General features: G+C 51.4%; 1 long non-coding RNA gene across 2 annotated transcripts; it reads left to right on the plus strand.

Moving 5' to 3' along the window:
- The first annotated feature begins 20,319 nt into the window (after window positions 1-20,319).
- Window positions 20,320-26,878, plus strand: LOC123361711. Of its 2 annotated transcripts, XR_006576198.1 has the most exons (9): window positions 20,320-20,404; window positions 20,762-20,841; window positions 21,101-21,206; window positions 21,711-21,806; window positions 22,514-22,618; window positions 22,969-23,104; window positions 24,459-24,611; window positions 25,428-25,571; window positions 26,509-26,878. It is a non-coding gene; the product is annotated as an uncharacterized LOC123361711 (long non-coding RNA). The 2 variants fall into 2 exon arrangements; XR_006576199.1 differs by lacking the exon at window positions 22,514-22,618.
- The last annotated feature ends 368 nt before the right edge of the window (window positions 26,879-27,246 follow it).

The following is a 27,246-nucleotide window of genomic DNA, read 5'->3' on the forward strand; positions in this document are numbered from 1 at the left end:
GCTGCACAGCAGGTGGGGGTGGGGGTCTCATGGTGGGCAGGGAAAGGGTCTGGCAAGGTGGGGGTGACTAGGGTAGCGGCAGGCAGGTGGGGAAGGAGGTGACCGGAGGGGAATCTTGGTAGGTGGGTGAAGAGGTGCGTGATGAATCAGCGGTGGGTGGGGCGGGGCCTGGGGCAGAGCAGGGGTGGAGTGTGGATGGGGCTGTGGGCGGAAGAGGCAGAACAAGGAGCTCACATCCCCCAGAGGAAGTTTTACCTACCGCCCATGGAGATGAGCGACACCAGACAGGAGCACATTACTCTGCTGTTGAGTAGCAGAGGGCAAAGTCTGATGTTCTAAGCATCTGGGTGCTTGCCCCCAGGTTGAACCAGCCAATTTTCTGAGCAGGTTGTTCTGAGTGCTGACTTTGGCTGTTAATAAGCTTATTTGATTGTTTTAGCTAAGCCAGTGTGTTTAAATTGAAGTGTTTGATAATTATTTGAGATAATAAAATGGCATATTCCCTTTAAGGAATAATGGACTTCAGATATTTTGTACTGTTCAGGAGAGGGTTAGCAATAAATGATATACATTTTGGGGGCAGAAATCTGGGAGTGTGGGGGCGTTGGAGTCATCCTGTAGTATAACCAAGGCTGGTGAGAGCCAGACTGTAACCAAAGTGTGGCTGGCAGGCTGCAGTTACACACAGACACTCTGGGTGTGGCTTGCATGCTGGGAGGCTGTTTGTGACTGTGAGCAGCCCAGGTGTGAGCTACTTCAGCAAGGCATTGTAAGGCACCCAAGGTTTTTTTGTTGTTTTTTTTTGTTAAAATGCCAATAGGCCGGCCCCGGCCTCTCCGCACAGAGAGAGGCCGTCACAGTGACGAGGTGGTGATCCGAAAAAGGGGCCAGACGGATGCTGGAGAACTGGGCCCGTGAAAGATAGAAATGTGACAAATAGATAGAATCATAGAATCTCAGGGTTGGAAGGGACCTCAGGAGGTCATCTAGTCCAACCCCCTGCTCAAAGCAGGACCAAACCCAACTAAATCATCCCAGCCAGGGCTTTGTCAAGCCTGACCTTAAAAACCTCTAAGGAAGGAGATTCCACCACCTCCCTAGGTAACCCATTCCAGTGCTTCACCACCCTACTAGTGAAAAAGTTTTTCCTAATGTCCAACCTAAACCTCCCCCTCTGCAACTTGAGACCATTACTCCTTGTTCTGTCATCTTCTACCACTGAGAACAGTCTAGATCCATCCTCTATGGAACCCCCCTTTCAGGTAGTTGAAAGCAGCTATCAAATCCCCCCTCATTCTTCTCTTCTGCAGACTAAACAAGCCCAGTTCCCTCAGCCTCTCCTCATAGGTCATGTGCTCCAGCCCCCTAATCATTTTTGTTGCCCTCCGCTGGACTCTCTCCAATTTATCCACATCTTTCTTGTAGTGTGGGGCCCAAAACTGGACACAGTACTCCAAATGAGGCCTCACCAGTGCTGAATAGAGGGGAATGATCACATCCCTCGATCTGCTGGAAATGCCCCTACTTATACAACCCAAAATGCCACTAGCCTTCTTGGCAACAAGGGCACACTGTTGACTTATATTCAGCTTTTCGTCCACCATAACCCCTAGGTCCTTTTCTGCAGAACTGCTGCCCAGCCATTCGGTCCCTAGTCTGTAGCAGTGCATGGGATTCTTCCGTCCTAAGTGCAGGACTCTGCACTTGTCCTTGTTGAACCTCATCATATTTCTTTTGGCCCAATCCTCTAATTTGTTTAGGTCCCTCTGTATCCTATCCCTACCCTCCAGCGTATCAACCACTCCTCCCAGTTTAGTGTCATCTGCAAACTTGCTAAGGGTGCAGTCCACACCATCCTCCAGATCGTTAATGAAGATATTGAACAAAACCGGCCCCAGCACCGACCCTTGGGGCACTCCACTTGATACCGGCTGCCAACTAGACATGGAACCATTGATCACTACCCGTTGAGCCCGACCACCTAGCCAGTTTTCTATCCACCTTACTGTCCATTCATCCTGCCCATACTTCTTTAACTTGCTGGCAAGAATACTGTGGGAGACTGTATCAAAAACTTTGCCAAAGTCCAGAAATAGCACATCCACTGCTTTCCCCTCATCCACAGAGACAGTTATCTCATCATAGAAGGCAATTAGGTTAGTCAGGCATGACTTGCCCTTGGTGAATCCATGCTGACTGTTCCTGATCACTTTCCCCTCCTTTAAGTGATTCAGAATTGATTCCTTGAGGACCTGTTCCATGATTTTTCCAGGGACTGAGGTGAGACTGACTGGCCTGTATTTCCCTGGATCTTCCTTCTTCCCTTTTTTAAAGATGGGCACTACATTAGCTTTTTTCCAGTCATCCGGGACCTCCCCCGATCGCCATGATTTTTCAAAGATAATGGTCAATGGCTCTGCAATCTCATCGGCCAACTCCTTTAGCACCCTCGGATGCAGTGCATCCGGCCCCATGGACTTGTGCTCGTCCAGCTTTTCTAAATAGTCCCGAACTACTTCTTTCTCCACAGAGAGCTGGTCACCTCCTCCCCATACCGTGCTGCAGAGTGCAGCTGTCTGGGAGCTGACCTTGTCTGTGAAGACAGAGGCAAAAAAAGCATTGAGTACACTAGCTTTCTCCACATCCTCTGTCACTAGGTTCCCTCCCTCATTCAGCAATGGGCCCACACTTTCCTTGACTTTCTTCTTGTTGCTAACATACCTGAAGAAACCCTTCTTGTTATTCCTAACATCTCCGACTAGCTGCAACTCCAAGTGTGATTTGGCCTTCCTAATTTCACTCTTGCATGCCTGAGCAATACTTTTATACTCCTCCCTGGTTATTTGTCCAATCTTCCACTTCTTGTAAGCTGTTTTTTTGTGTTTAAGATGAGCAAGGATTTCACTGTTAAGCCAAGCTGGTCGCCTGCCATATTTACTTTTCTTCCTACACATCGGAATTGTTTGTTCCTGCAACCTCAATAAGGATTCTTTAAAATACAGCCAGCTTTCCTCGACTCCTTTCCCTGTCATGTTATTCTCTCAGGGGACCTTGCCCATCAGTTCCCTGAGGGAGTCGAAGTCTGCTTTTCTGAAGTCCAGGGTCTCTGTTCTACTGCTCTCCTTTCTTCCTTGTGTCAGGATCCTGAACTCGACCATCTCATGGTCACTGCCTCCCAGGTTCCCATCCACTATTGCTTCCTCTACTATTTCTTCCCTGTTTGTGAGCAGCAGGTCAAGAAGAGCTTTTCCTCTAGTTGGTTCCTCCAGCACTTGCACCAGGAAATTGTCCCCTACACTTTCCAGAAACTTCCTGGATTGTCTGTGCACTGCTGTATTGCTCTCCCAGCAGATATCAGGGTGATTAAAGTCACCCATGAGAACCAGGGCCTGTGATCTAGCAACTTCTGTTAGTTGCTGGAAGAAAGCCTCGTCCACCTCATCCCCCTGGTCTGGTGGTCTGTAGCAGTCTCCCACCACGACATTACCCTTGTTGTTCATACTTCTAAATTTAATCCAGAGACTCTCAGGTTTTTCTGCAGTTTCATACTAGAGCTCTGAGCAGTCATACTGCTCTCTTACATACAACGCAACTCCCCCACCTTTTCTGCCCTGCCTATCCTTCCTGAACAGTTTATATCCATCCATGACAGTACTCCAATCATGTGAGTTATCCCACCAAGTCTCTGTTATTCCAATTACATCATAATTCCTTGACTGTGCCAGGACTTCTAGTTCTCCCTGCTTGTTCCCCAGGCTTCTTGCATTTGTGTATAGGCATGTAAGATAACTCACTGATCGTCCTGGTGTCCCAGTATGGGGCAGGAGCCCTCCCCTCTTGCACTCACCTACTTGTGCTTTCTCCCGATATCCCACTTACCTCGGGGCTTTGGTCTCCTTCCCCCGGTGAACCTAGTTTAAAGCCCTCCTCACTAGGTTAGCCAGCCTGCTTGCAAAGATGCTCTTCTCTCTCTTCCTGAGGTGGAGCCCGTCTCTGCCTAGCAATCCTTCTTCTTGGAAGACCATCCCATGGTCAAAGAATCCAAACCCTTCTCTCCAACACCATCTGCGTAGCCATTCATTGATTTCCACGATTCGACGGTCTCTTACCCTGGCCTTTTCCTGCCACAGGGAGGATAGACAAGAACACCACTTGCGCCTCAAACTCCTTTATCCTTCTTCCCAGAGCCACGTAGTCTGCAGTGATATGCTCAAGGTCATTCTTGGCAGTATCATTGGTGCCCACGTGGAGAAGCAAGAAGGGGTAGCGATCTGAGGGCTTGATGAGTCTTGGCAGTCTCTCCATCACAGCATGAATCCTAGCCCCTGGCAAGCAGCACACCTCTTGGTTTTCCCGGTCAGGGCGGCAGATAGATGACTCAGTCCCCCTGAGGAGAGAGTCCCCGACCACCACCACCCTCCTCCTCCTCCTCTTGGGAGTGGTGGTTGTGGAACCCCCATCCCTAGGACGGTGCATCTCATGCCTTCCAATCAATGGAGTCTCCTTCTGCTCTGTTCCCTCAGATGTATCATCCACTCCACTCTCTGCACTAGTACCTGCGGAGAGAACATGAAAACGGTTGCTCACCTGCATCTATGTTTCTGGTACATGGACGTTTCTGGTGCTCTTTCCTCTTCTGGAAGTCACATGCCGCCAATTATCCTCGCTGGCCTTCTGTCCCTGCTGTGTAGCCTGCTCTGAATCTTCAGAACATTGTGCCCGCTGAAGCTGATCCTGACGTCTATCCAGGAAATCCTCATTTTCTTTTATGGAACGCAGGGTTGATATTCATTTCTCCAGACCTTGAATCTTCTCTTCCAATATGGAGATCAGCTTGCACTTTGTACAGACAAAGTCACTTCTATCCTGTGGAAGGAAGACAAACATGGTGCATCCTGTGCAGGTCACAACAGCGGATCGCTCAGCATCCATAGTCTCTTCCTTCTAAGAGCTTCCTTACTTGTGGCAGAAGCTACTCAGAGAACCTGCGAGAGGGGAGCCTCAGTAGGCTCTCTCCAGGCGAACTCCCAGGCAAACTCCTTCTGTTCGCCGCTCTGCTGGTTCGCAGCGGACTGCCTTTTTATAACAGTCAGGCCCAGCTGGAACAAAGCACTCCCAATTCACACTGTTCAAACAAGCAATCAAACAATCAAGCACACGGTCAAACTGCCAAACTGTCCCCTCAACAGACACTCAGATACTCACCAGCGCAGTCCCCCTAATGCAGCACTTAGCGTACCTCTGCTCAGACAGATCCCAGGCAAACTCCTTCTGTTTGCCTCTCTGCTGTTCGCTGCTCAGCTGGCTCACAGCTGACTGCCTTTTTATAACAGTCAGGACCAGCTGGAACAAAGCACTCCCAATTCACACTGTTCAATCAAACAATCAAGCACATGGTCAAACTGCCAAACTGTCCCCTCAACAGACACTCAGATACTCACCAGCGCACTCCCCCTAATGCAGCACTTAGCGTACCTCTGCTCAGACAGATCCCAGGCAAACTCCTTCTGTTTGCCTCTCTGCTGTTCAACCGGGAGTGGCATGACCGATGGGCTTCCACCCGGACATAGGTAAACGTGGAGACATCGTCCGGGTGGTGGTCGTGCCAGATGTCCACTAGGGAGTGCTGGGCAGTTGCGACACACTTGCTCGTTACTCTGGATTGTACCATGGTCTGTCACAGCTTGATTTACAAAATAAATTATAACTGGTCTCTCTTTGGAGACCTTTTTGGATTGAGGCAAAAAAAAAAAAGAGTTTAGATTATTTAAGCCTTACTCCCATCCCCTACTCCTGGCGAAGAAAAGAGAACCTCTGTAAACAAGGTGGGACTTTTCTGCCCCTTCTTACTTTTTCATGTGTACTTTGTTCCATTTTAACTCAGCTGATATTGGTTCCCCAGGGCATTTTCTGCAGCACCGTGGCCGGCCATTAATATTGCTGTTACACTGGATGGCAGCATTGAATGTTTTGCTTATGTTGCAGTCCTAAGTCCTTAAAAAAATAAAATAAAATTGTAAATGTCAACACTCTTTGGCCCCAATCCTGAAAATACTTATGCACACATTTCAAGTTAAAGAGGTGTGTATGTGTTTACAGGACTTGGCCTTTATTCGTAGCTAGATCAAAGCCACATGTCTGGTTAATTTTGCTGTACACTGTGATGGTTGCCTGAGCAGTAAGCCAAGGTGCATGATAATCAAACAGCCAGAATTTAGATTGTTACAAACTTCAACTGAATACAGCTAGTCAGTGTTCAGTTGAAATTAGTTTTTAGGTCAATGTTCATTTTGGTGAAGTCTTTGCACTTGGTTTACTGACTATGATGCGAGAACAGAATGTTAAATAGGAAAGTAATTTAATGTGCTATAAAATGAAAATAATAACTGTCCATTTACCAGCCAGCTATGTTTTCAGGAATGATAGGATTTCTCTAACGCAAGAGCAATAAATACGGTGTGCCTTGTAAAAACTTTTCTGCCAGCAGCATGTTATGTATCTCCCTGTTTCTGGAGATTGTCACCTGTTTAACCCATTTTTCTCACTTAGCAAACCACACAAATAAATTATGCCTACAGGAAAACTTAGTTCATGTTGAGATCTGTATGTACTGCATGGGAATGTGTGGGGAGGATAGTGAACAAAAATAAGATACATTTTCCCTCAGGAGCAAGTTTCTAATTTTTTCTTTTGATTACTCAAGTTAAATAGTTCTAACTTGCATATGTACAAAGACTTTTCTTTTGCCTGAGTAAAGCCTGCAGGATTAGGGCAAAAATTGACTAATCATGACTTTTTCACACGTACCAGAAAAACAGCTAAATACACGATTGAACAGATAGTTTAACATATCAAACTATCTGTTTTATCCTGTATTTAGCTATGACACTCTTAAGTAACTTTCTCAGCCCTGAAGAAGAGCTCAATGTAGCTCAAAAGCTTGTGTCTCTGAGTAGCAGAATTTGGTCTAATAAAAGATATTACCTCACCCACCTTGTCTCTCTCAAGTCAGAAACAGGCATTCCTTTGAAAGGGCCTTAAATATATAGGGGTGTTGAGTGAATGAGGGAGGAAAAACAAACACATCTCTCAATTGTTCTTTTCTGAGACCATCCACAAAACAGTATGTATAACAGCCCTGCAGCATGCTGCCCTTCCCACAAAGTGACAAAATGAGTCATTCCCTTATCATTCTAGCATCTCAAACTTATTTGCATTGAGTACGTTTCACCTTTAATTTGCTGTTGAACTAAACGTGATAAAATTGTATCTCTTTCAGAGTGCAGAACAAGAGCCCTTCCAGGAATGACTGTTTGGAAATGATAAACTAAAATTTAGTTTTAAACAGTCTTTAATATGGTATGGCCCCTCACAGTGCATTCAACATACAGTTCTATGCTACCAACTAAGTATTTTCTCTCTTCACTTATTTTATTCTGCAGAACACAATATTTTATGCCAGCACTGTGGTAAAAGGTTTGTTTAACCAAAGGCTACTCAGAGATCACATTAGGCGTAATTGGAAGTTAAAGCTGCTTTCAATTTAGGTAATTCTAAGTGAAAAATTGGAAAACCTTCAGCTTGTCAATACTGCATTTTTTCTTCTTTGTATTTGTTTAGATAAACCATCTTTATCAAATTGTGAGTTTATTTTAAAACATTTTAAAGTCAAAATAGCTAGATCAAGTAAATAGGTCAGTATTAAAAAAAAAAACTGTTTGAAATGAGAGCAAGGAAGATGATACAAATCGGATACGTTTCCTTGAATGGAATGAATGCCAGGGCCTGGGACTTTCAATTAGTTGTGATGTTTTGCTGCATGGGCGTTACAGCAATAAAAATACGTATTAAAAACTAACTTTTGACGTTTTAGAATATCCCTGTCACAGTTTCAGTATCTCTAATGAGTCAGTGGATTGTTTTTCTTCAGGGCCGGCTCCAGCTTTTTTGCCGCCCCAAGCGGCTAAGGAGAGAAAAAAAAAAAGATAAAGCGGCACTTCGGCGGCAGCTCTACCGCGCTGCTTCATTTTTCGGCGGCAATTTGGTGCCAAGTCCTTCGCTCCAAGAGGGACTGGAACCCGCCGCTGAATTGCTGCTGAAGACCTGGATGTGCCGCCCCTTTCTATAGGTCGCCCCAAGCACCTGCTTCCTTCGCTGGTGCCTGGAGCCAGCCCTGTCTCTCTTATCCATCTACACTAGAAAAATAAGCGAGTTTTGCCTGCATCAGGAAGTATTGCCTGCATATTTTGATAGTATGTATTTTCTACAGCAAAATCAAATAATATTTGGGCATTGGGAATTGCCATCTATTAAGCTATTGGGATAGATCTAATGGTATAATAGGTCTCTTTAAATACTGCACAAAAAAATCACATGGCGTACTGGAATAGTTTATTTAACCGGTAACTCTATTTCAAAAGTCACACACAGGTATGAAAACTGCAAATTGCCTTGTCTTCACTGGGATTTTACCTTGAGTTAGTTAATGTTAGTTAGCTAACCAGTTAAGAACACCTCCACCCCCTTTTTTTTAATCTTAGTGAGGACAAGGCCAATACCCTCTAATGTAGACAATAGTTATATCAGTATAAAAGTGCTTATACCAGTATGACATATGCTCAAAAACATTTAAGTTGCCTTTGTTTTGTGTTTCATTAATGTTCTTATATAACTTGTAAATTTCTGCAAGTTTTGTGTTATTACTTTAGCAGGAAACATTTGTTAAAATGGGTTTAGTGTCTGTGTTCTGGTTTTATAGTAAAAATAATGTGAAATGAAAAAAAGCCAACTTCTGAATCCATTTACAACTGTGTTAACCTTCCCCTTACTACTTCTGAGGGAATTCTGCACCAAAAAAAACAAAAATTCTGTGCACAATATTTTAAAATTCTGATCCCAGAGGTGGGGGATCATCCTGCAGCCCCCTTCCCATACCTTCTGGGACACAGACTCTGTGACAAGGCTGCAGTCACCCCTGACACAGTGCAAGGGCCAGGCCTGCCCCCCACTTGCCCCAGAACCACCTGGAACCTGCCTTTCCATGCTGGGTGCACCATGATAGCCAGGGCTGGCCTTATCATGAGGCAACCTGAAGCGGCCACCTCAGGTGCCAGACTGTGGGCGGGAGGAGGCGCACCACTAGGACCCAGAGTGTAGAAAATTGTCTGCTGCTGGTGCATATGTATTCTCTCTGCTCTAGATGCACAGAGATGGTGGAGTGCTGTGCTGGAGGAAGGAGGGCACAAGAGACATAACAGGCAGGCAGGTGAAAAGGTGAGAGGGTTTGATCCTGCAAGGTGCTGAGCACTCTGGTCCTCAGCCAGCAGAGTACTTAAGCACATTCTTCACTCTGAGGACATAAGTAGTTCCCCTCGACTTCCATGCTTCTGAAGGTTAAGCATGTGCTTAAGTGAGTTGCTGAATTGGGGCCAGTGTGCTGAGCGCCTTGCAGAGTCAAGCCTTGCAGCGTGTGTAGCACAGCTCTGGGAGGAGTACCGGCACAGTCATGCCCAGGAGCTTTCTGGTGGTGCGTGGGGCTAGAGGACTCACTGCTAGGCAGGGGCACAATGAGGGAGCAGTCCAGACCCTTCCATGGCCAAATTTGAAAGGCACTGCAATTCCATGTGCCACATTGCTACACCTCTTTTGTAGTCCTGGTGTCCCTGGGCACCCCTAACCCTTGGGAGAAGCAAAGCAGGGAGCACCAGGAATAGGGTGACCAGACAGCAAGTGTGAAAAATTGGGACGGGGGTGTACGGTAATAGGAGCCTATATAAGAAAAAGACTCCAAAATCGGGACTGTCCCTATAAAATTGGGACATCTGGTCACCCTAACTAGGAATCCCCAGTCACAGACGCATGGGAGGACCGGATCTGGGTATTTGGTGCTTCCTGGAGAAGCAGACACACCAAATGCAGTTTGGGTTCCCAGAATTGCTGGGCCCCTGGTGAGGATGGTGCTCTTCAGCCTATCTATCTGGGGAAGAGCTCAGAGCTGGATGCAGGGCAGCAGTAGGGGACTGCGTGTGTGGGTGCCGAGAGAGCATGCATGAGAACACTCAGGAGCGAGGATAGCAGTGTCAGGGGAGAGCTCAGGGCCCTGTACAAGGGCAGTGGGGGATTTCTTGGATTCTTCAGAAAACAATCCAAAACATCATAGGTGGTTTGATTATATTATGGGTGCTTGATGGATTTCAGTTTGAAATGGAAATGTGAGTACCATAGCTCAAATGAGTAGTGTGTGTAGAAAGGTACGAAGAAAACATCCAAGACAACGTTCTCAAAATTTGTTTTAAAATGTGCTGCATGCTACACTTTGTGTAAGTCAGAGCCTGAAGTAAATTTTTACAGCAACATTATAAAGGTTTCCAAATCAGGGGTTTAATCAAGAAAACTGCAGCTTCTTCTTACCTATTGCAGTGCAAATGGGTTAGTGGCAAAAAAATAAAACATCTCAGCGCTGGAGGAAAACACCCTTTGGAAAACCTAATAACAACCATCTGTGTCTTTCCCCATGTTCAGTTGTTTTCTTGAAAGTGGTACATTTTAATTTTTTTGGACATTAGTTGGCATGAGCTTATCTGTTGTTGTTTGGGGTTGCAGAGTGATGGAGTTGCAAAGTACAAATGCCACATTTGTTGTGAGAAGTGTCTCTCCTGGTGCGCCACGTTGCCCTTTCTCCCCTGCAAGGCTCACCAGCTCCAGTGGCCTAATAAGTATCCTCACTTTCGATAAGATTTTCTCCTTTGGATATTGTCTCAATGGTATTTTTAACCCCATCCCCTGCCCTTTTGCAAGGAATTCAGTTTCATTTCTTTACTAAGTTCCTGATGTCCTCCAATGCCCTCTTGTAAATCTTACACTTGTAATGGTATAAAGTAGCTATTTTGCTCCAAGAATAAAAATAGGAATTTGATTTTCCTCTTTCACTCTTAGTATTTCCTCATACCTGTGACTCCCCACCAGGGAGAGTCTTTACCTGTTACATCGGGAATGAACACAAATGTCAATTTCTAGATAATATTCAAACGGCTGTAAATTAAATTCATATAGATTCTCAAAGTAACAACAGAATCTAGAAGAGTCTGCAGCTATTTCTTGTTCTTTCTACCATTGCTACTGTGGCTTCTATGTGAGGACAACAATGCTATGAATGAAGTCAGTGACTCACAACTTTGTTAACTGAAGGCAAAATTACAAAATTCTGCAGGCTCTGCATGGCAGTGGGAAGCCCAATCCACAGCAAATACACTGAATTTCCCTTCTTTAAGGAAGCCAGGAATTGGAGATGTTATGGCATCCATAGTCTGCGTATATATAGGCTGTGTATATGGCTCTACTCATTGATTGCAGGATGGGAAATTCAGGGCTTGGCTACACTGGAGAGTTGCAGCGCTGGTGGTGGCTTTACAGCGCTGCAACTTACACACCGTCCACACTTGCAAGGCACATACAGCGCTGCATCTCCCTGGCTGCAGCGCTGGCTGTACTCCTGCTCAGCCTGGAGCTTGCAGCCCCGCCCCCTCCCCACGCGGCTCTGAGCGGGGCGGAGCTCAGGGGCCCCGCTGGGGCCATGCTGCAGCACTGTCTGAGGATGCCACTTGATGCGCTAAGGCTCCAGGAGAGGGGCAGAGGTGGGAGCCTCAGCTGTTCTCTTGGGGGGCCCCTGCGGAGCCCGGGGCAAATTGCCCCCTTTGCCCCCCCTTCTGGGCGGCCCTGGGATTAGGGCTGTGAAGACGGTTTCTTTCAGAGCAGCAGGACTAGACGTCTGGATGTCGCACAGCCAAAGGGCAAGGAGCATTCTGCTGCTCAGCGCTGAGCGAGAAGGAACATTTGCAGCAGCATGAGAGGGTCCAGGAGTCCAGTAAAAAGTCAGGCAATGCAGCTGCACGTGCCCGTCCGATTCAGATCTCGATTGGGTGCTGTCAAGGGCCCTCAGCAAAGAGCCTGTCATGCCACATGCCATTTAGCTGAGCCCTGGCGGGATCCTTATCAGGCAGGATAACGAGGGAACAGGGAAGATCCTACCAATGTCCCTAAAGACCAGGATGTGACCTCACATTAGATCAGGAGAACCAGCTTGGAGACGATAGCAGTGAAAACTCTGGAGAGGGGGATGTGCCTGGCCAGAGACTGGAAGTCCAGGTGGTTACTGCAACTCTCTAACCCCTCCCTCTCATTGTTTTCTAGAGAAATTGGACTTTCAACACTGAGGATTTGGTAGGTTATGGCCAAATAATTTACTGTCCTGGATATTACACCCTGCATTGCTGTGTGTGTGTGTCTGTGGGGTAGTGCAGACGCCACAACATTTGCGTGGCCTCCTCTCCCTTCCCCTCCCCTCCACCAGCCTCTGCTGGGCACAATCCCAAGTGGATGCAGGGCACTGGAGGGAAAGGTTTCGGAAAAGCCAGCTTTGCTGTTTATACAAGAGTTCAGCGTATGGGCTGTACGGCTTGTGCTGAAGCCCACGGTCTGTAGCAAGTTCACAACTAGAAATCAGTGCCCCTCTGTCCGTTTCACCGCAGGCAGGCAGGTGGGGGTGGAGGGGTTCAAACACGGCTTGGATCAATGCTCTCCGTCCTAGCTCAGGCTTTGGTTGGTTTCCTTAGTTTCCCCCCAGTCCTGGTAGCTTGTTCTCGGAAGTTTCTCAGGCAGCAGGAATTCTCCATGGCCTTTCAGGAGAACTGGGAGTGCAAACCTGCTCGGGCCTCCATAATAGCCACGTCCCTACCAAATTCAGGGCTCACTTTGACTAATTTACAAACCCTCTCACCTTGAAATTGACCAACATCACCATTTCAGATGTTTCCACTGACATTTCCTGGTATTGTAACCATGGGGGTACCGACCAACCTGGGAGAATGGGGGAGTTCAGAGGTTGTTATGGGGGGTCACAGCATTGTCACCCTCACTTGTGTGCTGCCTTCAGACCTGGGCTCCAAGGGCAGAAGCCAGCAACCTTTCTGAAGCTAGAGGAGGTTCCCAGATGTGCAGGTGGGGCCCTGCTGTTGGCAGCACCTCAGCTCCTACCTACTACTTCAGAGCACCTCGGCTCCTACCATTTTCGGGGCACCCAGAGAAGTGGACCCTTGAGCCACAGTAGGAACTGCAAGGGAAGCCCCGAGCTCTCACTGCAGAGGCCGGGCAGAAGCCCCAAGCCCAGGCACCCAGAGCGCCGGCAGGAGTTGGGAGGGGCATGAAAGTCCTGAGCCCAGTGCCCTAGCACTGGCTGCAGCCACAGGGGGCCAGAAGCTCTGAGTCCGGGCACCCAGAGACATGACTGGAGCAGAAGCTGCCAAGGCCAAAGCCCTGAGCCCAACGCCGGGCTGATGCAGCGCACTCACTTATGCATTGCCGCTGCAGGTGCGTCTGATATCCCCACGGAGAGGAAGTTCTGTCACCAGCCAGGCAGAGAAACAGCTAGGAGGCCCCTACTGGGTTCTCCTGGCTGGGGGGTCCAGCAGGACGGGAAGATTGCATTTCATGAGGCAGGGCTAATTCGATCTAGCCAAAAAAGGCGCTACAAGAACCAACAGCTGCCAGCTGAAGCCAGAGAAATTCAAATGAGATGTAGGCACACATTTTTGACAGTGAGGGAGACTAGCCACTGGAACAAATTACCCAGGGGAGAGGTGGAGTCTCTGTTTCCTGGTGTCCTACCATCATAACTGGTTGGGAAGGTGCCTTTTAGTGACTTACAAGCAATTGGGCTTCATATGGTGCAAAGTGTGTGAAATTTCATAGCCTGTGAAATAGAGGCCACATTAGGAGACTGAATTGTTTCACAACCGATGCCTCTATGAAAAACTCAGTGTGGGGTGTGGAACAGACTCTGCTGTTTTACTGGGTGGCCTGCTTGCTCCCCAGAATCAATATTGAGCCAGTGGGGTGATCCGGGGTGCAGCTCAAACATCCAGCTGGGCTGGCCAGGGGCAGACATCAGGCCTGCCAGGGACAGGTGGGTGTGGCAGTGACTTCACAAAGGCCTTTGGCAGGAACTCAGCCTATTGGGCAAAGATGATGAGGCGTCTGTGACCTCACAGAGCTCCCTTGCCAACAGCCAGGCAGGACAGGGATGCGGGGCAGGGGGAACCTCGGAGAGCCCTCTAGCCTTGCTGCAGCAAGCCTCCAGCTCGCGCTCTCTCCCTCAGGACCAAGAGACGTTGGTGTGCAGGAGATTCTGTGCGTGTGTTTTTCATTCCCTAGTGGATTTGTTTCAAAGACATTGTCATCTGTGTAGAAGGTAAGAAAAAATATAGACTCTAAGTACAAGATAGGGGACTCTATCCTAGCAGATTCAAAGGCATCACCACCCTCCTAGGGAAAAAGGTTTTGCTAATATCCGAGCCTTCCACACTGCAACTTGAGAGCATTGCTCCTTGTTCTGTCATCTACCAGCTCTAAGATTTCATGAGAATCAATCTTTCATTAGGAAAATAATTCAAAAATGGAAATACAAAAAACTTTGAGTGAAATCAATCCCTCCTGAACTTTAGTGTCTGGGGGTGTGGGCCTTGGGGGCCAGACTGAGACCCTCATGGGCTAGTAACATCCAGGAAGCCAGTAAAATAATTCCAGTTCTCTTAGCATCCAGGCCTCTCTAATCCAAGGAACACCTGAGAGCTGCGGGAGACAGAGGGGTGCTGAGAAGGTCTAACTCATGACTGAAAATACAGAATGTGTTATTGGCTTTGGTTGGGGGACAAGTAACAAATCCGTCGGGATTCTTGCCCCAAACAACAATCGCCCATTGTCCTTTACAGCACGAGGGCCCTAACACGCCTGACTTGCTCAATCTCTCTCCTGCTAGGACTGAGAGAATTTTCTCCATCCCCCATGATACCGAGGGAAAGAGAAAAGAAGTGACCTCTCTTTGGTCACACAGCAAGGTCATGCCAGAGCTAGAAAGAGAAGCATAAGAAAGAAGTTGTATCAAAATGTTTTGCATTTCAAACTAACAGATTTCTTAAACAAAGGCAATTTGATGTGTGGTTAGTGAAGTGAAATGATACATTCTTGTCTCCACGCGTTTCTAGATTGATGATCCAGTAGATCTATCCCCTAGTGTTCATCCCTAGATTGAGGGAGGAAAACAAGTTTGCCTGTTTTGTGAATTCCCAATGGCTTTCTTGAATTTCAACAAACTAATCGATTGAACTGAACGATTTGAATAAACTGAAAGGAAGACAATATTTTCTGCACCTTTACTGCTGCCCAAAGCTGGGTTAGCATTTCAGCTAACTTTGCTTCCAGGGCCTTAACTATCACATCAGTGGTGCGACTGTCTGAAAAACTTGGCAGTGAACATGTTCTACTGAATGTTATTTTTTCTCTTCTATTTAAATTATTTAAAAGATTGTCATAAATTTGGCCCTTATCAGAGATTGTCAATTTCCAATGTAATTTTGACAGTGAGGGAGACTAGCCACTGGAACAAATTACCCAGGGGAGAGGTGGAGTCTCTGTTTCCTGGTGTCCTACCATCATAACTGGTGGGGAAGGTGCCTTTTAGTGAATTACAAGCAATTGGGCTGAATAGGGTGCTAAGAGTGTGAAATTTCATAGCCCGTGAAATAGAGGCCACATTAGGAGACTGAATTGTTTCACAACCGATGCCTCTATGAAAAACTCAGTGTGGGGTGTGGAACAGACTCTGCTGTTTTACTGGGTGGCCTGCTTGCTCCCCAGAATCAATATTGAGCCAGTGGGGTGATCTGGGGTGCAGCTCAAACATCCAGCTGGGCTGGCCAGGGGCAGACATCAGGCCTGCCAGGGAAAGGTAGGTGCGGCAGTGACTTCACAAAGGCCTTTGGCAGGAACTCAGCCCATTGAGCAAAGACAATTAGTTGGGAATTGGTCCTGCTTTGAGCAGGGGGTTGGACTAGATACCTCCTGAGGTCCCTTCCAACCCTGATAGTCTATGATTCTATGAATGAGGCGTTTGTGACCTCACAGAGCTCCCTTGCCAACAGCCAGGCAGGACAAGGATGTGGGGCAGGGGGAACCTCGCAGAGCCCTGGAGCCTTGCTGCAGCAAGTCTCCATCTTCCCTTTACCAGATAAAGGTTCTGAGCAGACAATGGCTGGAAGTTGAAGCTAGACCAATACACATTGGAAAGAAGGCGAGGAGCATTTTTAACCTCAGAGTTTGGAGCAATTGACTGAGGGTTGTGCTGGATTTTCCACAACTGGCCTCTTTTAAAATCAAGCTCGTGTGTTTTACTAAAATATCTGCTCTAATTCCTATGGGAATTATTTTGAGGCACATTCTATGGCCGAAGTGAAACAGAAAGTCAGATGACAGTGGTTTCCTCTGGGCTTGGAATTAATCTGTGACTCGCTGGGGGCGTTTGGAATGTGGCCATTTTGCTTCCCTCCTCCTCCTTCCCTCTTGTCCCTTCTTCTCAAATGGAAAATGGGCCACCAGAAAAGCCTGATTTCCACCCTGTGCCCCTTCCATTAGTGCTGTAAGCTGAAGGGCATTGTGACTTGAGAGTGAATTCAGCCAGTCAGTGCTAACTCTCCACAGGTGATTTGCATAAGTCAGTAAATGAGCCTGCAGGTTTCCGTGGGAGCGATGCCCAAGGCAGGGCTCAGGCTTCGGGTTTATGCTCAGGGTTAGTGGAGTCAGGGAGCGACAGGTGGCTGAGTTACCTCTGGTGTCACAATGTTACTGCTCAGGTTCCTCTGCCTGCTGCACCACCTGGGCAGTGACTGTCAAGGGGAAGGTTTTGTGGATTTGAAACTTAGAAACCAGGAAGCGCAGGAGAGGAATGGCTTAGAGAGTTTGGCAGTAAAATGTAGATTTTGTGGCAATATCCTGTGCAATTGCTACTGGATCCGGGACAGAGACAGCATTCCTGCCCCTCCTACCACCTCTTAGCTGGGCCTACATAAAAGAGACTAGCTAGAGTTTTGCACACTTGTTTGTTTGAGACTGAGCAAATAAGGCCCAACAAATTACTGCTAGGATGAATTTTGCTGCCTCCTCTCCTTGACTAGAATACAAGCAGTTTCTGATTCTCTCAGATGAAGTAGTTCTTCTAAAATCAAGGGCAAGACCAATCAATGGCTTTTTCACAACCCAACCCCCCCACCAGAAAGAGATTTTTTTAAAATTGAAACTGGGTTTTTAAAATGTATATTGAAAGTTTTTTTTAAAACCTATCAAGTATAAAATTTGAAACGATGACAAGTGATGTTAAGGCCTCTAGTTGCTCCAGCCTATTAAAGTAATTTAAATAAATACCTACATGAAGAAGTCCATGTTTGCTGCCAAGTGTCAGAGGAAGTCAAAGCACTGAACTGTTGGAAGTCATTGCCTAAGCACCTGGGGGTCCAGAAGTTATTGAAACACTCGGCCAGATTTTGGCAGCACTAGCCTCTTCTGCAGGTGCAGAAAGACTATTTTCTTCATTCCAGTTGATGCAGCTACTTCATTCAAATGTAAGAAACTGATTGGGAGTTGAAAAAGGATGAAGGCTTCTTTTCCTCTTGTAATATATGAATAAACGCTAGAGAGGAGGAGATGTGAGCTACTACTTCTAAAATCTGGAAGGACATTATGAGCAGGAACAATCAGTTCAGTGCACGAACTAGAGATACTTCTTTACCCCAGTTTGTTTGAAATGAAAACAAATGGTTCAGTCAACCTTTTTGTTTGTATGTATCCTGCAAAACCAGCAAGTCAACATGTTTGAATGGATCCCTATTCCTAGCATCATAGAAGACTAGGGCTGGACCAGACCTCAGGAGGTATCTAGTCCAACCCCCCTGCTCAAAGCAGGACCAACCCCAACCCCAACTTCATCATCCCAGCCAGGGCTTTGTCAAGCTGACCTTTAAAAACTTGTAAGGATGGAGATTCCACCACCTCCCTAGGGAACCCATTCCAGGGCTTCACCACCCTCCTAGTGAACTAATATCCAAGCTAAGCCTTTCACAGTGCAACTTGAGACCATTGCTCCGTGTTCTGTCATCGGCCACCACTAAGAATTTCATGAGAATCAATCCCTCATTAGGAAAATAACTCAAAAATACAACTACAAAACATTTGGAATGAAATCAATCCACCCTGACCTGTAGTGTCTGGAGGTGTGGGCCTCTGAGGCTAGACTGAGACCCTCATTGGCTAGAACCACCCAGTGAGCCAGTAACAATATCCAGTCATGTTACTGTCCAAGCCACCGCAATCCAAGGAACAGCTGGGGGCTGCGGGAGACAGAGGGGTGCTGAGAAGGTCTAACTCATGACTGCCAACCCAGAGATGTCTTATTGGCTTTGGATGGGGGACAAGGAGCAAATCCGTCAGTCACTACAACAGGTCCCACTCGGAGCCAGGGAGACTGGGAATCGAGTCCTGCTGGCACTTCCCAGCTCTGGCTTTCTGGAAGAGGAGGAAGACCCCAGCTCCCCTAGCTGACCCTGAGGCACCTTCTGGGCCCAAATGGATGTGGCCCCCGGTACAGCTATGGAGTGTCCCAGGAGTGTTCCGCTAGTGGCATTGTATTGTTTTCACAGCCAGTTTCAATCTCTGGCTTCTACCCCTTGCCCTGCTGGCAGGGCATTGAGCGGCACCCGTTGCCAGCCACCTGGGTGCGGAGATCGAGGAGGGTGAACGGAGGAGCAACCCTGAGCATCTGCCATCCAGATCCATCTGATCTAGAGCAAGTAAGTGGAGTTCTCCAGAGCCATCCCCCATGTGGTGGGAATATCCCACCACTAGGGCTCCCAGCCCGTCCCTTGTCAGGGTTTGTTCCCCAGGTTGAGGGTTCCTGTGCCCTGGGGTGGGATGTGTCGGGAGGAGAAATTGCCTCAGCAGAGGGGAGGTGGGCAGGGGAGCAGGCAGGCTCGTTAATGAGAGGCTGCTTTGAAGCCAGAGTCATGGCTGCTCCCCACTCAGTTCCAGGATGGAGCGAATCAGGCGGATGCTCAGGAGGAATGCCGGGCAGGTGGCTCCAGAGCCGGCTGCAAACATCAGCCAGCCTGCCCAGAAGGAGAGCGGCCCCTCTGTCCCCGCGGGCCTTCTGGGCAGAAATGGAGGTGGCCCCGGGTTCAGCTGTGGAGGAGAGAGCCAGGGGAGGGCAGGAGCTGGGGAAGGCAGCTCTGGGGCTTCCTTTGCAGGAAGCCAAGGAGCCAGGAGCTGTGCCCCAGGGCCCAGCAGGAGCCGCCAACCACCCAGGCCCCAGAGGAGCCTCCCGCCAGCCCCACCCTGGCCCCAGAGGAGCCTCCTGCCGGCCCCACCCTGGCAGTTGTGGCGCCTCCTCCCAGCCCAGAGCAGGAGTTGAGCAACTGCGGGACAAACACCAGCAGCTCTGTATTCTCCTGCGGGGCCAGCAGCTCCTCCGTGGTGTCTGGCAGCCCTTTGTTGCTAGGCTCCCTCTTTGGAGGTGAGGGGAGACCCAGGGGAAAGGGAGGAGGACTGGGGCAGTGGGGGACTAGTAACACCCTGTGCCCATCAGCTCGCCAAGGCGCCGGGACTGACCCACGTGAGCCCCACTAACACCAGTGGGGGTGGCACAGCCACGCCCATGACTGGGGATGCTGGGTGGAGTCGGGGAGCTCCAGCCTCCCCTGATCATGTTGTGGGGGGGGGCTGACTGCCACCGGGCCCTGAGGCTGATGGGGCTGAGGGCATCTCTGGGAGGGGCAGGGTGGGGCCCTCGCCGCCATGGGGCTCCTTACAGAGAAAGGGGAAACATGGAGCCTTCTCTGTCCACTGCATCCCCCAGCAGCAGAAGGGATTAAACTTTCTCCTTCCCTCCCTGGTGCAGACACCCCCAGTGCCCAGGTGTCGTGGCCTGAGGAGGAGGAGGAGGAGCAGGAGGAGGAGGAGGAGGAGGAAGAAGAGGAGGAGGAGGAGGATTTGTCCTCCATCTTGGTGATCCAGCAGCACCTCCAGGGCAGAGCTGAGGTACAAAAATCCCCCAGCTGCGCTGCCCCCCAGTCTGTCCTGCTCCTTGTTCCATCCTCACCCTGGGAAGGGGGGCTTGTCCCAGAGAATCCCTCACCCCCAATGGGGGGACACATCTCCTCTGTTATCTGGCACCCCAAAGTGGGGACATTTGTCCCACACAGGCCAAGGTTTCCGCTCCCTGCAGACACTGTCCCAGTTCCAACCCCATGTCAGTGCAGGGCTACACCAGTTTCGGGAAGGGGGCAGCTTTCCCTGTCCAACCCCATGGAGGTCCTGAGCCCTGGAGCTGGTTTGGGTTGGGCGCAGAGGTCCCTATGTAACAGTCTCTCTCTCTCTCCCTCCCCCCCACTCCTAGCTGGTGGCGGACAGGGCCAAACAGCTCCGCTTCCTCCACGCTGTGCTGCGTCTCTGGTTCTCGGCACAGAAGCAGGGGCGGGACACCCTGGAGCCCCCGGTCTCCAAGGCGGCCCTCGTGGAGAGCATTGCGGTGAGTGGGACCCCGTGCTCGGCCCCTGGAGCGAGGGAGCCCGATATGGGAGGAAGCATTAGTGGGGCCGGAGCAGGAAGCAGAAGACAGGGGGTCCTGGGGCGGAGGGCTGGGGAGCAGGGAAGGGGAGAATTGTGATACTGATGGGGAGCTGGCAGTGCGGGACGGGAGGGAGGAGTTGGGGGTGAGAGGGGGAAGGAAGTTTGATGGAAGGGAGGAATGGGGGGCCCAGCTGGTTGGGGGTGGGGGTGACACTGGCTGTTTCTGCAGAGCACTTTAAGCTCCTCCCGGGGAAGTGCCAGTGCGTCTGCAGGGCCTGAGTCTCACATGCAGTTTTGTTTCCTTGGGGTCTCCCAGGAGCTGATTGAAAATCTCCCTGGTCCGTCAGAGCCAAGCTCCATCATGCCCAGCTCCATGGCCGCAGTTTGCAGCCTCAGGTACCAGGACCCTCCCGTCCAGCTGCCCTAACCCTGGTGCTGACCGGGCCCAGAGCCGGGAGTCACAGCTCCTCCCCCGTCTAGGTTCCCCCCGGCTGTGGCTGTTCCCATCCCCCAGCAGAGGAGGCGGGAGCGTCCCCGTTTTCCTTGCCGGGGGGTTGATTTCAGTCCAGGAACGTAGGTAGGGGATCATGTCCATGGCAGTGTCAGCGCCACGCTGGTGCTGCAAAGTGTAACATGGGCTCCTCTCTCCTGCCAGCAAACTGAAGCCACCGCTCGCCCTGGAGCTAGAATCTCGCCTCCTGCGGGCTCTTCTGAACAGGATGTACACCCTGGGCACTGGGCAGGGCACCACACACTTCCGGGTAGGTCCTGATCCTACCTCTCTGGCCCAGGAGCAGGAGCAGGCTCTGGTCCCTGCTCCCTCGCTTTGATGGAGCTGCTGAGAATAGGGGAGGGGTGGGCAGAGCTGGGAACAGGCCCGGGACAAACTGGCAGGGGGGGCCCCGTCCCTCCAGAGAGGATTGCGTTACCCCTCCATGGCTGATCCCAGCCTTCCCTCCTCTCCTCATTCTCTGATCTCCTGCCTGGACTCTCCCGGCGATCCTACCTCCCACCCATTGCAGTTTGGCTGGGCCATACTCTGCTGGGTACCAGGCCCTGCACAGAGAACTGCTAAGAACAAGGATTGACGAGGCAGCAGGCATCCGGCCATGAACTCTTGCTAAGTGTCCCTGGAGTGATGTGAATGGGAGAGGCCAGGATGTGCCTTTTGAGTCTTGCCAGGGCTCCTGGAGAATCCTCCTAATTGTCCCCTGACTGGTGTAGCCCCATGTCCCATGACTGACGGGTGATCCCTCTTCTTGCAGGCTCTGTACATCAACTAGTCGCAGAGCCTGGACATCCTGCTCAGGGGCCTTCTGACAGAGACCCCCACCGTGGAGAAGCTGCAGCACCTCCTGGAGGTGAGTAGAATGGACGGTCTGGGGTGGAATTGCCCCTGAAACCTGTGGGAGGGCAGCAAAAGAGAGACTAGAAGAGCCACGTTTCCATTGTGTCCTCCCAGCTTGGACCCAGCCGGCCACACTTTCCCAGAGCTGCCAGTGCAGGGGGAAGGAGCTGGGACTATGAGTCAGAGCTCTGCACGGTTGCATTAAGCACTAACAGTGAGCACCAGGCCTGGCTGGGGCCTGAGAGACTGAAACCTCTGTGAGATGCAGGACATGGGCCTCAGAGAAAAGTCACTGGCTCCTCTCTAGGGAGACCCTGAGATACAGGAGGAGCCTCAGGGAATCAGCTCTTATGTCCTAGGGACACTGCAGTTCCCGGAGGGATTGTCCTCAGGGCTGTTCCATCCATCGTACCGAGGCCTTTGCAAGTTGGGTCTGGGGTCCAGGGCATGTGCCTTGATCCTGACGTGCTGTTCATGGATCAGGGGTTCAGAGCAAATAGTCCAGCCCCAAGACTGACCATTGTCCCAGCCTGGAGAGACAAGCAGCTTGTGCCCAGCAAGACGTGGGCAGTGTTATGAACCCCCTTTTCAAACTCTGCCACCAGGGCTCGGCTACTCCACCCTGAGCACAAAGTCTGAGCCCCTTGGGGATGGGGAGAGGCTGGTTTGTAGAGCATGTACGCCTGCCCGCTGACCCTCCCCTGCCTCCTTCTCCCGCAGCACGTCCATCCCTCTCTCCTGTCAAACAACACCCAGGAGAGAGCCAGGGCCGTACAGACCAGCGCGGCCCTGCTCCAGTTTGCCACCTCCCTGCCTGGATTTGACGTAAGTGACCTCTGACCCCAGCATCCTGCAGAGTCAAGTTCCTCATCCCCTGGCTAATTAGTCCCACATGGGTCCGTAAGGGATTGCGTTCCATAGGCCGCTGGCTGGCAGGGTCGTGCCTGGCCTCAGGGCCCTTGTTATTCTGGAGCAGTGAGGCAGTGACTGCTCAGCGAGGGCCCTTGCCCTGCTCCCTTTGCTCCAAGCTCCCTTGGGGACAGAGAGGAAGAGGGCTGTCGCTCCTGTCCCCCAGGGCCTCCTACAGAGGGGTGGGAGCAGAGCTCAGGTCCAGGGGCACTGGGGAGCTGAAGGGAGAATGTTGATGGATTCCCCTCTCCTTCTCCTTCCACCAGACCTCCTCCGCCTTTTCCAAGGCAGGTGAATTCGTGCTGCAGCTGGGTCTCTGTGTATCCCACCCAGCCAGTGACATCAGTCGGCATGCCAGGGGTGGGATATATTGGCTTTTCTGGCTCCTGCTTCAGAAGAGGGGTAAGAAACCCAGCTGGGCAATGGAACCCCATGGAAACGAGCCTCTGGGAGACTAGCTCCAGCTGGCCATTGGGACCCCTCTAGACCTAAGGCCTCTTTGATTAGACCCGCTGTAGCGGGGAAGAGGAACCCCAATAGAAACAAGGCCCCTCCTTTGAGACTCCCTCTGCTGGGCAATGGGACCCTACAGAAAGAAGCCCCCTCCTCTGAGACCGACCCCAGCTTAGATGGTGACTCTTTCTCTCCCCCTCTCTCTGAATTAGGGAGATGAGTGTGAAAGTGCCAAGGAAATTGGCTGCTTTATCTCATAGCCCGGCTCTGTCCCCCAGCCCAGGGAAATCAGCCCACCCCCGTACGGGGCAGGCAGCTCGTGAGGGGACAGGAACGGAGCTATTGAGACACATGGAGGGAAAGAGCCCATCATGAGGGCAGGGGCAGGAGCAGGCACCACAGGAGATGGACACAAAGCTTGTAGGGTGTCACCAGTCGGGTAGCCAGGGCCAGATCCTGACTTCAGTGGGTGTGGGGGGTTCTCAGTATTAGACACCCCCATGAACAGGCACCCACTCCCAGAGCACAGTGACAGTAAGGGTCACATGATTACTGTGATGGCTGAAACAAATCCCCCTTCTGGTACTAACCCGCCTGGCATGGACCCTGCGATTCCATTCGGCCGCGGATGCCACGAGGAGCCTGGCCAGTGTGCACCCAGAAGGAAACAGGCACTGAAAGCGGAAGGCCAAACCTCCCCAATGGGTGTGTCTTTCTCCCCCAGGGCTCAACACCTGAGAGGCCCCACACCTGTGGTGCCGGGACGGGCTCCATGACCCCGAGCGCCTGGGGTATAGAAATCTGGCCAGGGTGGGAGAGGTAAGGACTCTCGGCCGGTGCATTGCAGTAGCTCAGGTGTGGAGCTGTCTCCCCCTGCAGTGAGTGTGTCATGGACACAGGGCAAGAGCCTGCTCCTTATTTCCACAGAGTATGTGAGGCTCCTGGGAATGTCCGTGGGGTGAGGCGTGGGAATGAACCAGATCTAAAAGACCCCGAACCTCTAGCGGGTGAGCTGCAGGAGCTATCGCTGCTGGGAGCAGTAGGGGTCCTGTGTTGTCCGTGTGAGCTGGGTTCCAGAGCGCGCAGACACATTCCCAGCATCTCATGGCACCTGCGGTGAATCCTGCTCCAGAAAGAGCTTTTTGAGGCCTCAGTGCCTGCAGCCTCCTACTGAAGGGGGTTCCTGGTCAATGGGACCCCAAAGGTTGGCTGCCCCAGGACTCTTCTCCACCTTGTGAGACACTCGAGGGATTTGGAGCCTGGTTCTGGGCCATTGTAAGGGCTCTGGTTCTTTTGGTTTTAGGTCTTTGGCGAGCTCTTCACGGAGGAGCAGAAAAGATCTTTCCTCGAGGCGGGGCTGCTGGCCATCCACGACCCCCTACTCCGCGTCAGCCAGGCTGGCCTGGTGCTGACCTATTCCATCTTGGGGGAAGCCGGCCAGCTGCTAGAGGACGAGGTAACCAAAGAGGGGTCAACTGGGGAGGGAACCCCAGGGCCTTTCACCTCCAGGCCATTGAAAATCACTCCCATCCCATCCCCATGCGCTGACCAGGGAGCAAGGAGAGGGTGACCCCAGACAGGTGCCATTGGTCGGTGCCAGCTTGTCCCCTGAGCAGCTCAAAGCAAGGCAGATCCAGCTCTCCAGCAAGGCTATTTCCTAACAGGCGTCACATCAACACGACACACTGCCATTGCTCATGCTAGGGGCTGCCAACTCCCCTAGCCACCTCTGTGAGCCTTTCATCCCCCTTGGGGCCTCAGGCCAGTTCCTAGAGCTCTGGCATCATGTTATCCCAGCCCCCACCTGCTCTGGGAGAACTGGAGGAGTCAGTCAGCAGAGGCTGCTTAAGTGCCCCATTCACCAGAGCCACTGCCCATGGCATCACGTTAAGGACATGGGGATCCCTTGTGGAAAGGTGTCCACTTCCTCTCACCCCCCGGCACTACTGCCCAAAGCCTCCCAGCCCCTCAGCTGGAGGGGGCGAGGGTGGCTGAGGGGACTCTGGGGAGCGGAGCTGGATTCCCGCTGGGTTGGGAGGTAGAACAGCTCTCAGGGGGGGACTGAGAGGAGTGGGGGCAGGAGTTCATTCCACAATGGTGGGAGAGCGGATGGAAGTCACTAGAGAAGAGAGAAGATTTCGTCTCGGGGGTTGGGCGGGGGAATCCGTCCCTCAGACGTGGGGAGGAAATGTTGCTGGCTCCCGGTGCCGTTAATACCCTTCGTTCTCGTGGGTGTCGGAGTCTCTGATTGATCCTTGTTCCCTTGCAACAGGGGGACATCACAGCCAACATCATGGTCCAGCTGTTTAATATCAGGGTCTTGGGCCAGGTGCCCGATGCCCTGCAGGGGCTGTGCTCCGTGGGGCAGCCTTGAAGACCCCCCCCTCGCATGACCAGCTCCCACCCCCTGCCGCAGGTACTGCTCTGTCTCACTGTGCCTGGGGGGATGGGCTGGGGGGAGCGGCCATAGAGCCCCCCGCAGCACTGAGAGAAACCAAAGCCGAGCACCTCGCTCTGGACACCCTGCCCCACCCCGGCCCCTGGAGCTGGGGCCAGGCCAGATACTGGTTGGGAAGAATCAGGCAGTGGGGCTGGCCCAGAAGTGAGAGCATCCGCAGAGCCAGGGGTTATGCTCAATAGCCATTGCAGTCTGGGAGGGGTGGCCTGACATGGAGCCCCTCCCCCGTCGTCACTGCTCAGACCCTCCCATGGCCTCTGTCACCCCTGATGCAGCGAATGTCCGACCATCCCCCACCTGGGGCCCAATGCACCCACCTGGTCTCTGAACCCTTCCCAGCCAGGAATGAAACTCCCCCCGAACACCCTGGGGCAGGGGAGGAGCCTCCCCATCTGGCAGGTGGGAACTGAGACGCAGAGGAAGGGCTGTGGGCCTGGTCACACAATCCTGGGTGTAGATCTGGGAAGTGGACTGGGTCCCGGCCTAGAGCCTTTCCCCCAGGGGCACCTTCGCTTCTGCCCTTTATTCTCCCCTCCGGCCAGGGGGTCTGTGAGTGTGAAATGAACAGGGAGGGTGACAGGGTCCTGGCACACAGCCTGGATGGGAGCTCCCCTTGGCTTGGACCCCAGGTTCAGAGACATCTTTGTCATCCCGCTGTCCTTCTCTTATTGCTAGGAAGGGAGTCCCCCGATGAGGGGTCTCCAGGCCTCCAGTAAGTCATCCTCATTCCCACTCGCATGTACCCCCTGCCCTGCCCTGCCCACTGGTTTCTCGCTGTTGACTCTGGCTGGGCTCTTGACTCCGGTCTCTGGCTATGACTTTGGCGTGACCCTTCTTGGCTCCAGATTTGGGTTCTGAACCCCGGCTCAGTATTCTCAGTATTCTCTTTCTCTAGCCTCGCTCCAGGCCCTCTACTCACCCACTCCAGCACTGCCTCTTCCTCCTCCTGATCTTCCCCAACCCCTCTGATTTCAACTACACGGATTCGACCTTTGCATGGATACGGACTTTGGCTTGTACTTCTGACCACCCGACTTCGACCTGTGGCCTGGACATGGACACTGGCTCTGGTTCTGCCAGACATACTCAACACCCGGCAGCAGTAGAAAGGCCCCACCATTAATCAAAGCCTAACCCCGCCCCATGACCCCTTAGTCCCTCCCACCTGTCACCGGAAGTCCCGCCCCATGGGGGTATTTCTTCGTGGTCAAGGCGGCCACATGACTGGAAGCCAGGTGTGTCATGTGACCCCTCTAAGAACTCCTCCCACCACCCTCTACCAATCAGGATGGGTTTCATCCTGGAAGGACCACCCCAAGAGGAGATTTGACCGATCAGGGCGAGCTCTGGGGTGGGAGGGTGACCCATCCCGACGTGGGTCTTGTGACCCCTCTAGGAACTGCTCTCACTGCCCTCGACCAATTAGGATCAGTTTTTTCCTTACAGGACCACCCCAAGAGGAGATTCTGACCAATCAGGGTGAGTTCTGGGGCAGGGTGACCCGTCCAGGAATGGGCTGTTTGACCCCACTAAGAACTCCTCCCAGGGCCCTCTGGCAATCAGAGTGCAGCACCATCACCTCATAAGTCCCAGTGCCGGACGGACGAGGCCATCTCTTACCAAGGACACATGG

This window comes from Mauremys mutica, chromosome 1 (genome assembly GCF_020497125.1).
Source record: "Mauremys mutica isolate MM-2020 ecotype Southern chromosome 1, ASM2049712v1, whole genome shotgun sequence".
Lineage (NCBI taxonomy): Eukaryota > Metazoa > Chordata > Testudines > Geoemydidae > Mauremys > Mauremys mutica.